The 13,419-nt window shown below is 40.9% G+C and overlaps 1 protein-coding gene and 1 non-coding gene across 2 annotated transcripts in view; both read right to left on the bottom strand.

The window, feature by feature from the left end:
• GLIS3 (GLIS family zinc finger 3) overlaps positions 1–13,419 on the bottom strand; it is a 495,075-nt gene that overhangs the window by 163,063 nt on the left and 318,593 nt on the right. The window lies entirely within an intron of this gene.
• On the bottom strand, positions 4,120–4,192 carry TRNAG-UCC. Its single transcript has one exon. It is a non-coding gene; the product is annotated as a tRNA-Gly (tRNA).

Raw genomic sequence — 13,419 nt, 5'->3', positions numbered from 1 at the left:
TGCTTTGTTTGAATGCCTTTCCCACATGACCTTGCTGTGTTTAGACACCTTTGACAGCCCACACTGAACATAACCTAAAATGATCTTCATTTTAAGAGTTCATTGATTGTGCCTCTGTAAGTTCCAAGTGGTGATTTCCTAAAAGCTGTAAGGCATTTTAACTGAGATTTCTTCTCAAAAATGTAGATAATTCTAACAGTTGACACACAGTGAGTGTTTTTTAAGGATGTGCTTAGAAAGTATTGCTCCTGGCCAACTATCAACATCAGATCACTGTCCAGTTTTGCCTTCTGCTCCTCACTGCCTTTCTTCTTTTTTCCTGCTTGCTTCCTATTTCCAGCTGCCAGCAGCTCAGATAATTAAATGCCAAAGTAGTGACACTTGGCATTTCAATGAGCACTCTGTATTTACTACACAGTCTCTCCCCACAGCCCTCCTGCCCAGCATGCGTGTAAGCTCTATGCCGCTCTGCTGAACTGAAGCACTCCTTTGTTGCAGAGCTGGATGAACTGAAGAAAGATGAACTCGGGCAGCAGCCCAGAACTGAGTGGAGGGAGGCAGCAGATTCCCCAATTTCTCTCCTTGCCACCTCTCAGAGTTTATGTCCTCAATTCAATTAAACAAGCATTTGTTAAGACCTTAGCCCTCTGGGTTCAGTCCTCTGCTGGGATACTTTTTAATAAATTTTGTATTAAACAGGATAGAACTTTAGGTCTTTTCATTTCAACCAGGTATTGGCAAGATATTGTACTGTACATGATTGCAAAGTGATTTCACCTTGATGGCTCACCTGATTTTATTTGAAACCTATTAGTGAGGACAGAAGTAGACAGTGGATATAAAAGTTTGACTCTAGCTTCTAAAGCTGTAGTTTATGTCTTGGAATAACTAAATTCATTCAAAAGTTTCCTCCTCCCCAAAGGTATCATTTGTTCAGACTGCAGCTTAGCCATCATCTCCTCCTGGAAGCCTTCCCTGACTCAATGAGTCTGGGATAAATACACGCCTAGGTGCTGTAACACAGCCAGTGCTTCACACAATTCCAGACCATAAGCTCAGAGGACAAGAACCAAGTCTACTGACTGCCATGGCCCCAGTGTCAACCACACTGACAGAAGTAAATCAATGGTGCAATACATAATTTCAATTAAACTGCTTTGCAAGTGAGATAGAAAATTATCTTCAAATCCCTTCAAGCCATACTGAGCTAAATATGGTCTTAAAATCATCAATATGATTATTACATTTACAGATAACTTTTATTCATTCAAATAATACATATTTACTGAGTACCTTCGATTGGGTTGCCAAAAAGTTAATTTTGATTTTTCCATAATCTGTTATGGAAAAACTTGAACAAACTTATTTTGGCCAACATTGTCCAAACATTGTTCATAAGACTTGCTAGTCAAATGTTATCTTCCTTTCTTTTTAAAAGCCTTTGTTTTTCTCATTCAAAATGGCAACTCACAGGGTATATGCAAAAAAATTGGCTCATGAGGGTTTTAGGGGGAAATTTTTAATCAATGACCACATTATGGTTAGTCTGAGGCAAGAACCATCATGTCACTCTTTATATCGTGGGTGCCTTGTAGTACATATGGTATCCAGTAGATGCTCAATTAGTACTTGTGAAAAGTGAATAACTGAGGAACCCGAAACATGCCAGCCACTACTGCATTTAAAAAAGGGAGGAAGGAAGGGAGGAAGTAAAGATGGAAAAATGGAGGGAAGGAAGGAAGGTGTACCAACCCACATGGAAATAATTTACTATGGGAATTTTATCCTTGAGTGAAATCAGTAACTAATATGCAAGGAGACTATAAAATCCTTGAGTGGTACCCCCTTCGTATATGTCACACTCTCCATTAATTTACAGTCAAGATGGACTAAAAGGGACAGGTTTACTCTCTGACCTGAAATACACACATACACGTATCCCAGACAAAATATATACAACAGACACTTTTCCAGACACTGGACACCAGGCAATGAAAAGTAGGGATTCCTAAGATAAAGAAGAAATGAAGTGAGGCCTCCTACTGCCCCGGCTGACTGCTTTAAGAAAATTTCTGGGTTGCAGCACCGGGAAGAAGGTCCCAGGCAGAAGGCAGTAGACTCTCTAAGTTCGGGAAACAGAGCAAGTGGATACGAGGCAGCTAGAGTTTACAGGACAGAATAGAGAAATGTACAGAGAAGAGGATGGTCCAGAAAGAGATTTGTACAGGGTCCCCTCAAGTGTTCAGCTGAGAACTGATAAGTAAATGCATGCATGTGAACAAACTGAGTGCGAAGGTAACACTGAAGGGTTAAAGGAAGCAGTGCTGGGAACTCTCAGAGGGACCCTAGTATGCCTGCCACTCAGACAGAAAGCTTAGAGTTCACAGGATGCTGGGTGACTGTGATGACTCAGGACAGTCATCCTCAGCAGGGAGGAAGAGTCAGCCCGAGACGGAGCACTGCTGCAGGGCTACCTGACAAAACAAGACTGGAAAGGACCACACTATCTGCAAGCGATTGAACTATTCCCCAGAGCAGAGCTCAAGAATATTTACAGGAATGAAAAAATATCACGCACCCAACGAGATAAATTTACATTGTCTGGCATCTGATCAAAAACTATAAGGAATGCAAAGAATTAGGAAAACGTGACTCATAATGTGGAAAAAAATCAATCTGGCTTTGATGTATTGATAGATGGTACAGATGTTAGAGTTATTAGGCAAAACCATTAAAATAGTTATTACAACTATATTCTTTATATTAAAAGAGTTAAGAAGAGACATGGAAGATATCTAAAAAGGTAAACTTCTAGAGATGAACATTGCAATGTCTCATAAGGAAATTACACTGTAAGGGATTAACCGCAGACTTGACACTGAAGAAGCAAAGACTAGTGAGGCTGAAGACACAGCAATAGAGAATATCCAAAATGAAACACAGAGGAAAAAGAGAATTTTTTAAAAATGAACAGCGTTTTTGATTGGGTGTCAGATACGCCTGGCTTCAGAGCCTGTGTTCTTCCCACCCTGTCATGCAACTTCTACCTGCACGGGATCAACGATGCCCTAACTACAGCAATTTGACTGCTTCACTGAGGTGCCTATTCAGGGTGTGAAGTGCCAAAAGGGGGGTGAAAGTGTGTGGGAGTGTGCATGTGTGGGGAGCAGTCTATATTCATGACATTCCCGGTAAAAATATCAAATCTGGATGCAAATACATGAATAGATGTTGGGAGGTGTGCTGAATAAAAAGCTCAGCCCCACATGTGTTGCTTATGGCTAAAGTGACTGGGTACTCAGAAAAACTACAGTGGAGCAAAGAGCTGCTTTTACACAATAAATCCTTGTAAAAAGCCAACAAGTTCCGAATTTACTCTTCACGTATTAGTATGGCCCAAGGGCATCTGAAAAACCAGCATTTAATTAAAAATAAAATAAAGTTTTTACTATGGCCCATTGCCCCACACATAAATTTTTTTTCCCATGAAAATAGTTTATATTAATATGGTGGTTAGCTCAACTACCTTTTTTATTTTTTAAGGAAAACAGGCTTGGCTTCCTGTATCCTTTCATGTGGTGGGCTCTCTGGACCCAGGGTGTGGATTCAGCCTCAGTTCCAGCTGCTGGCACTGGACATTTGGCATGGACTCAATCACATTAACTCATTCCATCACTCAACCAAGGAATGGCACAGAATCATCATGTAACAAAATCCCATGGTTGGAAGGGATAATAACAGATCATCAATTTATCATTTTTAGCTGCCCAATATTCATTCCCCCTTTGCAATGCACCCCAACTTATTTTAGGAGAATTAGTTCTTCATCATAAAGTAGTATGAGTCCAAGGAGAAATCCAGGAGCTGGCCACTCTCTACAGAAACCACAGGGACCAGTTCAGCCAGGGGTTGGGCATGTTATCTATTAAAATTTGGGACAATATTGGGTAGTCTCCCCCGGGGCAATGCACTTGAGTAAGAGATTCAGTTGTTAAAGAATTGGTTGGAGATTGTTCGTCATAGGGAAAGTGTACTGACCAAAATGAAGAATGATTCACAGACTCTGAAAGATGTTTCATTTATGTTTTTGGCCATGCCACATGGCATGAGGGATCTTAGTTCCCTGACCAGGGATTGAACCTGTGCCCCATGCAGTGGAAGTGCAGAGTCTTAACCACTGGACCACCAGGGAAGTCCCTGGAAGATGTTTTAGATTCCACTCAGTCCCATCCATGGTCCTGAAGCTCTCTTTATCCTGTGAACACCCTACTATCCTGCTTTAGTGTGAAGACCTTTGCAATACGGTTAATAATACTTCCTACCTCCAAAGGACATTATAAAGGGGAGTCAGTACATGTAAAGAGCTTAGAGGAGTAGCTGGCACACAGCAAATAATAAATGTTAGCAATAAACAATAATAATACTGTTATCATTGCTATTATTTTACATCTATTAAATGGGACAAATAAACCTACCACATGAGTATATTTCAGATCAAATGTTTAATATATGTCAAAGGTATCATTAACCATACAGTGCTAAATAAATTTACATAATGCTCATTAGAAATTTGAACTCTCTAGGTTAGGGAAACTGATTTTTATACTCAGAGAATCCATAGATCTCTTGAAATAGCATACAAAGCTGTGTGATTTTATGTGTGTGTGTTAATTTGGATCTCTGTATTTGGGGATAGGGTAGGAGGGGTATCCATAGATTTCATTAGCCCCAAAGCCATCCATATCCCCAAAGGAGGCACATCATTGTTTTAGAGCTTCTGGTAAAAGATGTAAGGTCCCTTTTGACCTTAACTAGTGCTTTTCCAAAATTTTGAGACAAGGCTTACAATGGAAAGAGCCTTCAGAGTGGCAGTTGTTCACGGCCAATTCCTTGAGCTTGCCCAGGAAATTCAAGAACTTGCAAGATCCAAGGTCAACTTGGGAGCCAATTTTAAGGGGTTGGTGGCTCAACTAAGGGCTTGCTGGCAGAAGAAGGTAGCCAGCTCTGGCTCCAGGGTGCGCCATCAGCTGTGAAGGAAGGGGACCACATAGCTTTCTTCTCTTTTTCATTCTGCCAGAAGTGGCCACTTTGGGGTTGTCTTTGAAGACAAGCAGTGTGAGGAGATGCATTTCTTGTATAATGATGGCTCCAAAGTTATTTCTAGATTGACTGAAGTCCTGTTGGCATATAAGGATATAGAGATACTTCCTGTTGGCATATAAGGATAATATGAGATGAGGTGGGGTCAGATGACAGTGGATAAGAAAGCCTTGCTTGCATCATTATAGGGTTCAAAGTGAGAACTACTTTGGAATTTTTTTAAAGTTTTTTTTTTTTACATGTTCTCTTGAGAATCTGAAGATAGAAGACCAAGGCTTTGTTACTTTCAAATGTTCTTTCACCCTCTGTGACTTCGTTTCCTTATCTGTCAAGTAAGGTATATATGACAAGCTCTCATGGTTCCTTCAGCTCTAACATTTTGAAAATTAGTGGAAAAAGGACAATTTTATACACAAAAGGCTAGACATTTTACTCAATGTCAGTTACATTTGCCAGGCCTAAATTACCACAAATCTAAGGCAACAGAATCCAAATTAATGAAGTTTTACAGTATAAAATACAGCATAGACCCATATCCTGACCACGACTCTAATGGTTGAGTGGAACATTGGACCATGCCACTGGACACTAACATAGACATTTTCAAACATGACAGGGAAGGCAGAAATGGAGATCATGTGATGACAGATTTAAAATGATCACTAGATACAGGGGACAAAAGTTGAGAGAACTAAAATTTCACTTGTAAATAAAAAGGGGTTATTTCATTATAAAAATAACATCTGCAAATTTTAAAGTAGCTTAATATGAAATTCACTTCCCTTCTTAATTAAAAACCCAGACTATGACACATGTAATTTTAACATGTAGGGTGAATGAAGAATATGAGAGAAAAAAGAGAACAGATCCTCTTCTGGGGACAGTCTGGTAATACAACTTATGTCCCCTTAAGTTGGCAAGTGTAACTGACATTGAGTAAAGACATGGAGGGGTGAGCTGCGTGGCTTTGGAACTTTGTAGCACTTCATACACCATACTGGATCTTGAAACTGCCTAACACTTGAGTCACAGATGAAGTCCAGATGTTTTTCCTACAGAAATCTGCCCTTTTGTAAACCAATCCTCAACTCAGTCTAACCCACTGTTCTCTAGTTAGAGGTGGCTATTCTGCAGTGCACACACCCCCAACTATACTCCCAATTTAGGTTAACACAAAAATAAACAAATAGTTAACCACAATTAAAGCTTTGTTATATAGTTATAGGCTCTCTTGACTAAATCAGTTAGTAAATGGATTATATACTACTACTGCTAAGATACAGTGAATGTCAGAAGACAAAAAGGCATGAAAAAATGCGTACAACATAATCCCTACCTGTAAGGAGTTTACAATCCAATGGAGAAGGTAAGAGTGACAGGAATTCACAGACTGCAAAGCACTTATAAGGAATAGAGGGTTTGAGAGGCAAGGCTGGCTTTCCTTCCATATAGAAGGAGAAACTGTTTGGGGGTGGTGACCAACTGGTATGGACAAGAGGGAGACAGAAAAGGCAGAGTTTCAGTAAAACTAGAAAAATTAGTAAAACAAAAGAGTATTGTCATTAATAAGATTTAAAAAAATATATGGCAAAACCAATACAATATTGTAAAGTAATTAGCCTCCAATTAAAATAAATAAATTTAAATAAAAACAAAAATAAAAAAAATAGAGGAGAATGGAGAGATGCAATCAGGAGACAGGAGGTTCTATTTGGAACTTTCTGTTTTTATATACCTATGGGGAAACCAAGAAATCTATTAGGCAGGGAGTATGGTGGGGGCAGGGTAGACAATGGACTCTTGCTTTCAAGAAAGATTGAAGGCAGGAGGAGAAGGGAACAGCAGAGGATGAGATGGTTGGATGGCATCACTGACTCAATGGACATGAGCTTGAGCAAGCTCCAGGAGTTAGTGATGGACAGGGAAGCCTGGCGTGCCGCAGTCCATAGGGTTGCAGAGAGTCAGACATGGCTGAGCAACTGAACTGAACTGAGACAATGGACTCTAGGGTCCGAACCCAGGGTTGAAGCCCTGGTAAAACTATGTAGCTTTGGGGGCCTCAGTTTCCTCATCCATACAATGGAGATAACATTAATGTTTACCTGGTAGCTCTGCAATAAAGACATATTTACACAGCACCAGTGGGATTCTTAGCATAGTGCCAACTGCACAAAAAACCTCAACTAAATTGTCAGTCTTGCAGCTGAAGGGAAAAATTCAGATTCCAAGTCCCAAGGACTAAAAGGGGTTGCAAGTCATAGCTGACTACAGCTCCTGCAACCATTCTAAATATCTGACCTCCTACAATGAACACAGTGTATCTCCCCAGATAAAAGTTCTGACCCAGCTTCTCCTAAGTTCCTCTCCACCTTGTTCCCACCTGCATGCCCCACTGCCACATAACACCTTGGTTTTTCAGCATCTCCTACACTGGCTGCATGATATCTCTTACTGTCTTGGGTTTCTTGCTTGCCATCAGAATTCTCTGAAAAATGTATGTGATTCCATCATTTGACTACTTTAAAAGGCTGCATTTATCTTCATTTCTTTCAGGAGAAAGTCTTGAGGCAAGCACATGAAGCTGGCACATCCCCCTCACCCACCCCTGCCATGATCTTCTCTTTTAGGCACCCCTAACAGCTCTTTCCTACAGATACTGCATTTCTGTGCTTTACCACATACTGCTCCTTCTTGCAGAGAAAATGCTTCTTGTCCACCTCTGTGCTCTGAGCGTAACTTGCATGTCCTCAAAGATGCAGCACAAATGTCACCCCCTCAACAGAGCCCTTCCTGACACATTGAACCAGCCACTTCTCCCTAATTCTAGATCTCACATGGGTTATGACTTGGAGTGCTAGTCCATTTAGAAACAATTATGCTTGATAGGCAGAGAAGGCAATGGTACCCAACTCCAGTACTCTTGCCTGGAAAATCCCATGGACGGAGGAGCCTGGTGGGCTGCAGTCCATGGGGTCGCTAAGAGTCGGACACGACTGAGCGACTTCACTTTCCCTTTTCACTTTCATGCATTGGAGAAGGAAATGGCAACCCACTCCAGTGTTCTTGCCTGGAGAATCCCAGGGATGGGGGAGCCTGGTGGGCTGCCATCTATGGGGCTGCACAGAGTCAGACACAACTGAAGTGACTTAGCAGCAGCAGCAGCAGCACCATCAGCAGCATGCTTGATAGAAGTTTCAGAAACTCATCAAGGAAAGCTAAAAAAAGGCCCTATTCCTCAGAACAAAAGATCTGAGGTGACTAAAGCACTGCCATATGAACACAGTTCCCTCTCTGCACAGAGAAAACTGACATTGAGCTTACAGATGTGCTATGGGCTATTATGATTTTTCATGATGAACATAATATAATTTCTTATCCTGAGCTTTCATATGTGGAATTGTACACTAAATCAAATCACCTTGATTGTTACTGGGAGCTAATTCAAGTAAGGCAGTGGTAGAAACTTGTTTGGCTGAATTCCTAGGTCCAGTTAGTTATATAACCAAGGCTCACCTTCTCTTTATTGCTTCTTCATAGCCTTCATTTTAATATTCTATTTGAGCTTTCATTTGTGAATAACATCATTCTTCTGCAGTATAATATATCCTATCTCTCTCTCTTTTTTTTTTTTTTTGCACACATTTCTATAACATGCAGCATCCCAATAACAAGCACCATCACACTCCTGCTGATTAGACCTGATATGCTATTATTTGGCAAAAATTCTAAAAATTTAGCCTTGGAAGTGTATTAAGAGTCTAAAAAAATTGTATGTCATCATCACTATTTAAAAAATACAATGAGACCATAGAATTAAGCCTCTCAATCAGTTACCAACAACCAGTTCCAAGGTTAGAGGTTTACATATGAGGCCAGTTGGCCAGGGAAGTACCTCCAGACTCCAGGGAATCAGAGCTGCTGCTGTCTTTCGGCTCATTTGCAACACTTGTGCTAACAGTGTGCTCTGGGTGGACGGACTCCCAGCATCCCCTGCTCTACTGAAATGGAGACCACGGGAAGCTTGGCTTCAGTGCCACCACAGCCTGCAATGAGTGTGAGATGTTTCTGTGGAGCAGGCTGTGTTAAAGATGCTGCTTGACAAGCTGACGTCAAAGAGGCTATAAATATGCCATGGGTTCCTGGGGCTGGAAAATTCTTCCTGACATGAGTATGGTGTTTCTCACTGATGCTGAGAAAAAAGCACTTCAGATCAGTTTAAGGCTGGTTGAATCTTGATTAATCTCTCAGTGAAGCTCTTCAGTAGAATCCCCCCACTCTTAAAATACTCTTGAAGCACCATTTTACTTTTCTTTTGTGACTCTTAACTCATTTTAAGTAAATAAATCTGTATTATATTAGTATCTCTCAGAGGGCTGCAGGCTCCATGAAAGCAGACATCTTGGATGTGTTGATTATAGTTGTACTACTTCTAGTTACTAGCAGAGGTTCTGACACATAGGAGACATTCACTATCTCTCTATGGGGTGAAAAGTTCTGCAAAATGCCCTTGCTTTTCTTACCCCAAACTCCTTCCACTTCCTCTGTCCTTATCTCCTCTCTGTCCTGTTCCTTAAAGTGAAAGTGTTAGTCTCTCAGTCGTGTCTGACTCTTTGTGACTCCATGGATATTAGCCTGCCAGGCTCCTCTCTCCGTGGGGTTCTCCAGGCAGGAATACTGGAATGGGTTGCCACTTCCATCCTGATGAGCTCCAGGCATCTATTGCTGGTTCCAAAATTGAAAAATACGATTTGAACACTCATCTTGATGGCATACTGAACATAAAATCAGCAGGGTTAGTGACAGTAAGAGACAGTATACTCTAAATATTTCTGCATTCACAGGAAGAGCAGTGAGTAGTGTTAGGGACAATGTACAATAAAAAGGCGGGTCATTACTCTCACAGAATTTACAATTTAGTAGAAAAAGGTTAATCTCAAAAAAGTATACTCAATAAATATGGCCACATATAAAAAGTAATTAAATAATGCATAAAGAAGGAATATCTCAAGAATATGAAGATATGAGATGTAAAAACTATTGGTCCAGGTGTATCTTATTAAAAGTTGCCTTGTGTAAGGTTATTTTACATGAGGAATCTTCATACTTCAAAGTGATCAAAATTAATTCTGATGAGTGAGGTACAATTCAATTCTAACCTTAGATATCTTGAATTTCCAGGCAGGTCCAAGAATTTATCTCTTCATTATTATTCCTTCGTTTCTCTCCAGGGCCTCCAGAGAGATTAGGGAGATGGGGTCAAATTTACATGTTGGTTCCTCTTCCTCATCAATACAGAGGCTCTTTGGAGGCATGAATTGGGAGTAGACAGCAGATCATAATGATCAAACCAGTCAATCCTAAAGGAAATCAACTCTGAATACTCATCGGAAGGACTGATGCTGAAAAGCTGAAGCTCCAATACGCTGACCAATACTATGAGTGAAGAGCCGACTCATTGGAAAAGACTCTGATGCTGGGAAAGATTGAAGGCAGGAGGAGAGGGGAATGACAGAGGATGAGATGGTTGGATGGCATCACCAACTCAATGGACATGAGTTTGAGCAAACTCCAGAAGATGGTGAGGGACAGGGAAGCCTGGTGTGCTGCAGTTCATGGGGTTTCAAAGAGTCGGACACAACTGAGCAACTAAACAACAACATAAGGATCACGGAGCAGTTAGGACTAAAGAGGCCTTGAACAATTTGTTATGGCAGGGAATTAAAGAGAAAGTTCACCACCCTGGGCAAAGGCAGGGCTGAGCAGGCACTTACAGTGTGCATGGGGTGAGGGCAGGCTGAGAAGTGGCCTAGCTGCAGTGGAGGAACAGGGGACGCAAGTTGACCTTACAGAGTAGGAAGTCATAGGAAACCTTTAGGATCCTCAACAGCGAAAGTTGGCCCACTGTGGAATCATTTCTGGGAAGAAACACCTCCTAGTGTCCCTGGGGTCTTAACTTTCATTTCCACTTGAAAGAAAAAGATTAAAATGCAATCAGTAGGAGGCAACACATGGCAACTATGTGGAATAAATGCTTGTCAGTCGAGAAGGCAAATGGGCTGGTGTCAGAGTCGTTTTTTGGAAAGAGGCAAATAAAACAAATGGCACTGGATTACTAGAGACCGGAAAGAGCAGCAGGCAATGGATCAAAATGCAGAGATAAAATGCAAAGAAGAGGAGGGACAAACAAAAGTCAAATTCCAAAGACCTGCTGTTTTGCCCAGGCTCACCTACAAGTGGCTGAGACAAAGCAGTGAAGCCAAGGAGATTTCTGTCCTGTTTGCCTGGGTGCAATTCTGCTTCCCTGGATGTGTGAAGAGCTGTTTGTCCATTTTAGGGATGGTTTGGAGTCATACACTTATCACTTTGTCAGTTTATCAGGATATTTATCATTCTGGAAATCAAAAAGTATGTAGAGACTAACCTTACATGTTCTTTTGAAAATGTGTCTCACTGATAGTGAATGGGTATAGTACTTTCGGCGGGTGAGAGCTAGAACTCTTTCTTTGGTTACTAACAGAGCACTGCAACAGAGGTGACCTAAGAGTAAACTCCCAGGCTGACTGTGGCTTCTGATTGACTTTAATCAAGTTAGTACAAAGATTTTCCCAACACTCTGAATGAATAAGGAATTCAAAATTCACTGGATGGAGGATTGGGTAGATGGGCAGATGGATAGAAGGCCTTTGGCTAGCATATTCATATTTCTTGGAGGTTTTCTAACAAGAGACTCTGTAAGAGAACCTGGCTATCCATGGTTTACAACAAACCTAGGTCCACGCCAGGAACCCTGGCTAGGTACTGTGACTTGGCTGTCTGGTTTTCTGGGCCTGTGGGAGGCATCACATAAGCTAATCCTTGTCATGAGATGTCTTCTATCATATCCCCTAACCAGGCAGGGCCAGAAGACATATCCTTCCCAGGTGGAGGCCCAGCCACTTGCTGGTAAATTCTTTTACAGAAGGACATTCAAAACCCTGAGAGATATCTCAAAAGTTTCTAGAGGTTTCCAGCAGGCTCTGAGCTCTGCATTTTTGTCACAGAGGGAGGGAGGAAATCATGGAACAACTTTAATCTTATTCTACATACAAAGTAATTGCTTGTACTTAAAAAGAAAAACCTGGATTGGTCTGTCTGATTTTATTAAGGCTTTCAGAGTGGCACGTTTTAATTCCTTTGCTGTTTCCATGTAGGGCTATTGTATTTACTTGCTAAAGCAGAGAACAGAAAAGAATGTGACATTCCAAAATATACTCTTTCCCATGATATGCCCTTCCTCTATCAGCATGGGGTACCTTTACTTCACTTTTTTCCCCTACACAGCTGCATAAATTAAGACAGGAATCAACTGACTACACTGCCTCTTTTGGTCTCTTTTCTCCCTCCTTCATATTAAATATGGCTCCTATCCAGGGTGATCTTGGCATGGAGACTTCATCTCCCCCCCAGGTCCCCTACCCTAGTAAAGCCACGGTTACCCTGCCAGGCTCCACACCACTTGTTACTGCTCCAGTCATTCCGACTTGTACAGATCAAATGTTCTGCTACATATTACAGTGTTTATATGTCTGACTGCATCCCTCTTTAACAAGTGGCCCATGACGGAAACCAAAGGAGAAGTTTCTTTGTTTTTTTTTTCCTTGCTGATAAAGTGGGGTCCTTTATGAATGCGGGAAAAGATGCTTTATAAATGTAATGTCTAAATAAGCACAAACTAATAAATATATACGATTCTTTCATGTTTTGGTTAGACAGAAAGGCTAAACCTGTCAAAAATAATCTATATCCACTGACATATTTAACCAATGGATAGTTTCAAACTCTTTTCTTTATCAAGACTTCTCTCAAAAACAGAAAGGAAATTGGCTTTCATCCTAACTTCTCCTATTTTTCCTGTCATCTATAGAAGCTTTCAGGTAGCCAGCCAGAAAGGAGGTACAACAATCAAGGCCTGGGTCACTATAGGGTCACTGGCTCTTAAATGTCATCAGGAATGAAACAGGAGCCAAACTCTCCTAAACTAGAAAAAGTCAGAGTCAAAATTAAGGTAAGGAGCCATGATTAAGGCTCTCTTAGGCAATAAAAAGCATTCTCTTGTATTTGCTACACTCCCTACACATAGAGCTTAATTCACTCAGAAAATACTTCCTCAACATTTTAATAAAAATTAAATATAATTCTTGTGTCAGAAAAAGAATTTCACAATTTTAGGGATCATTAACTGCAAGGCACTAATTTCTGGTACATGGATGTTTGAAGCCAGAAGGTAAATGTATGTTCTTCTGTAGAATACCATCTTCTACCACAGATTTTATGGATATA

The sequence above is a fragment of the Capra hircus genome, chromosome 8 (assembly GCF_001704415.2).
Source record: "Capra hircus breed San Clemente chromosome 8, ASM170441v1, whole genome shotgun sequence".
NCBI classification, from domain to species: Eukaryota; Metazoa; Chordata; class Mammalia; order Artiodactyla; family Bovidae; genus Capra; species Capra hircus.
Note: the sequence above shows the minus strand (reverse complement) of the source record. Positions and strands in the feature narration are given on the sequence as shown.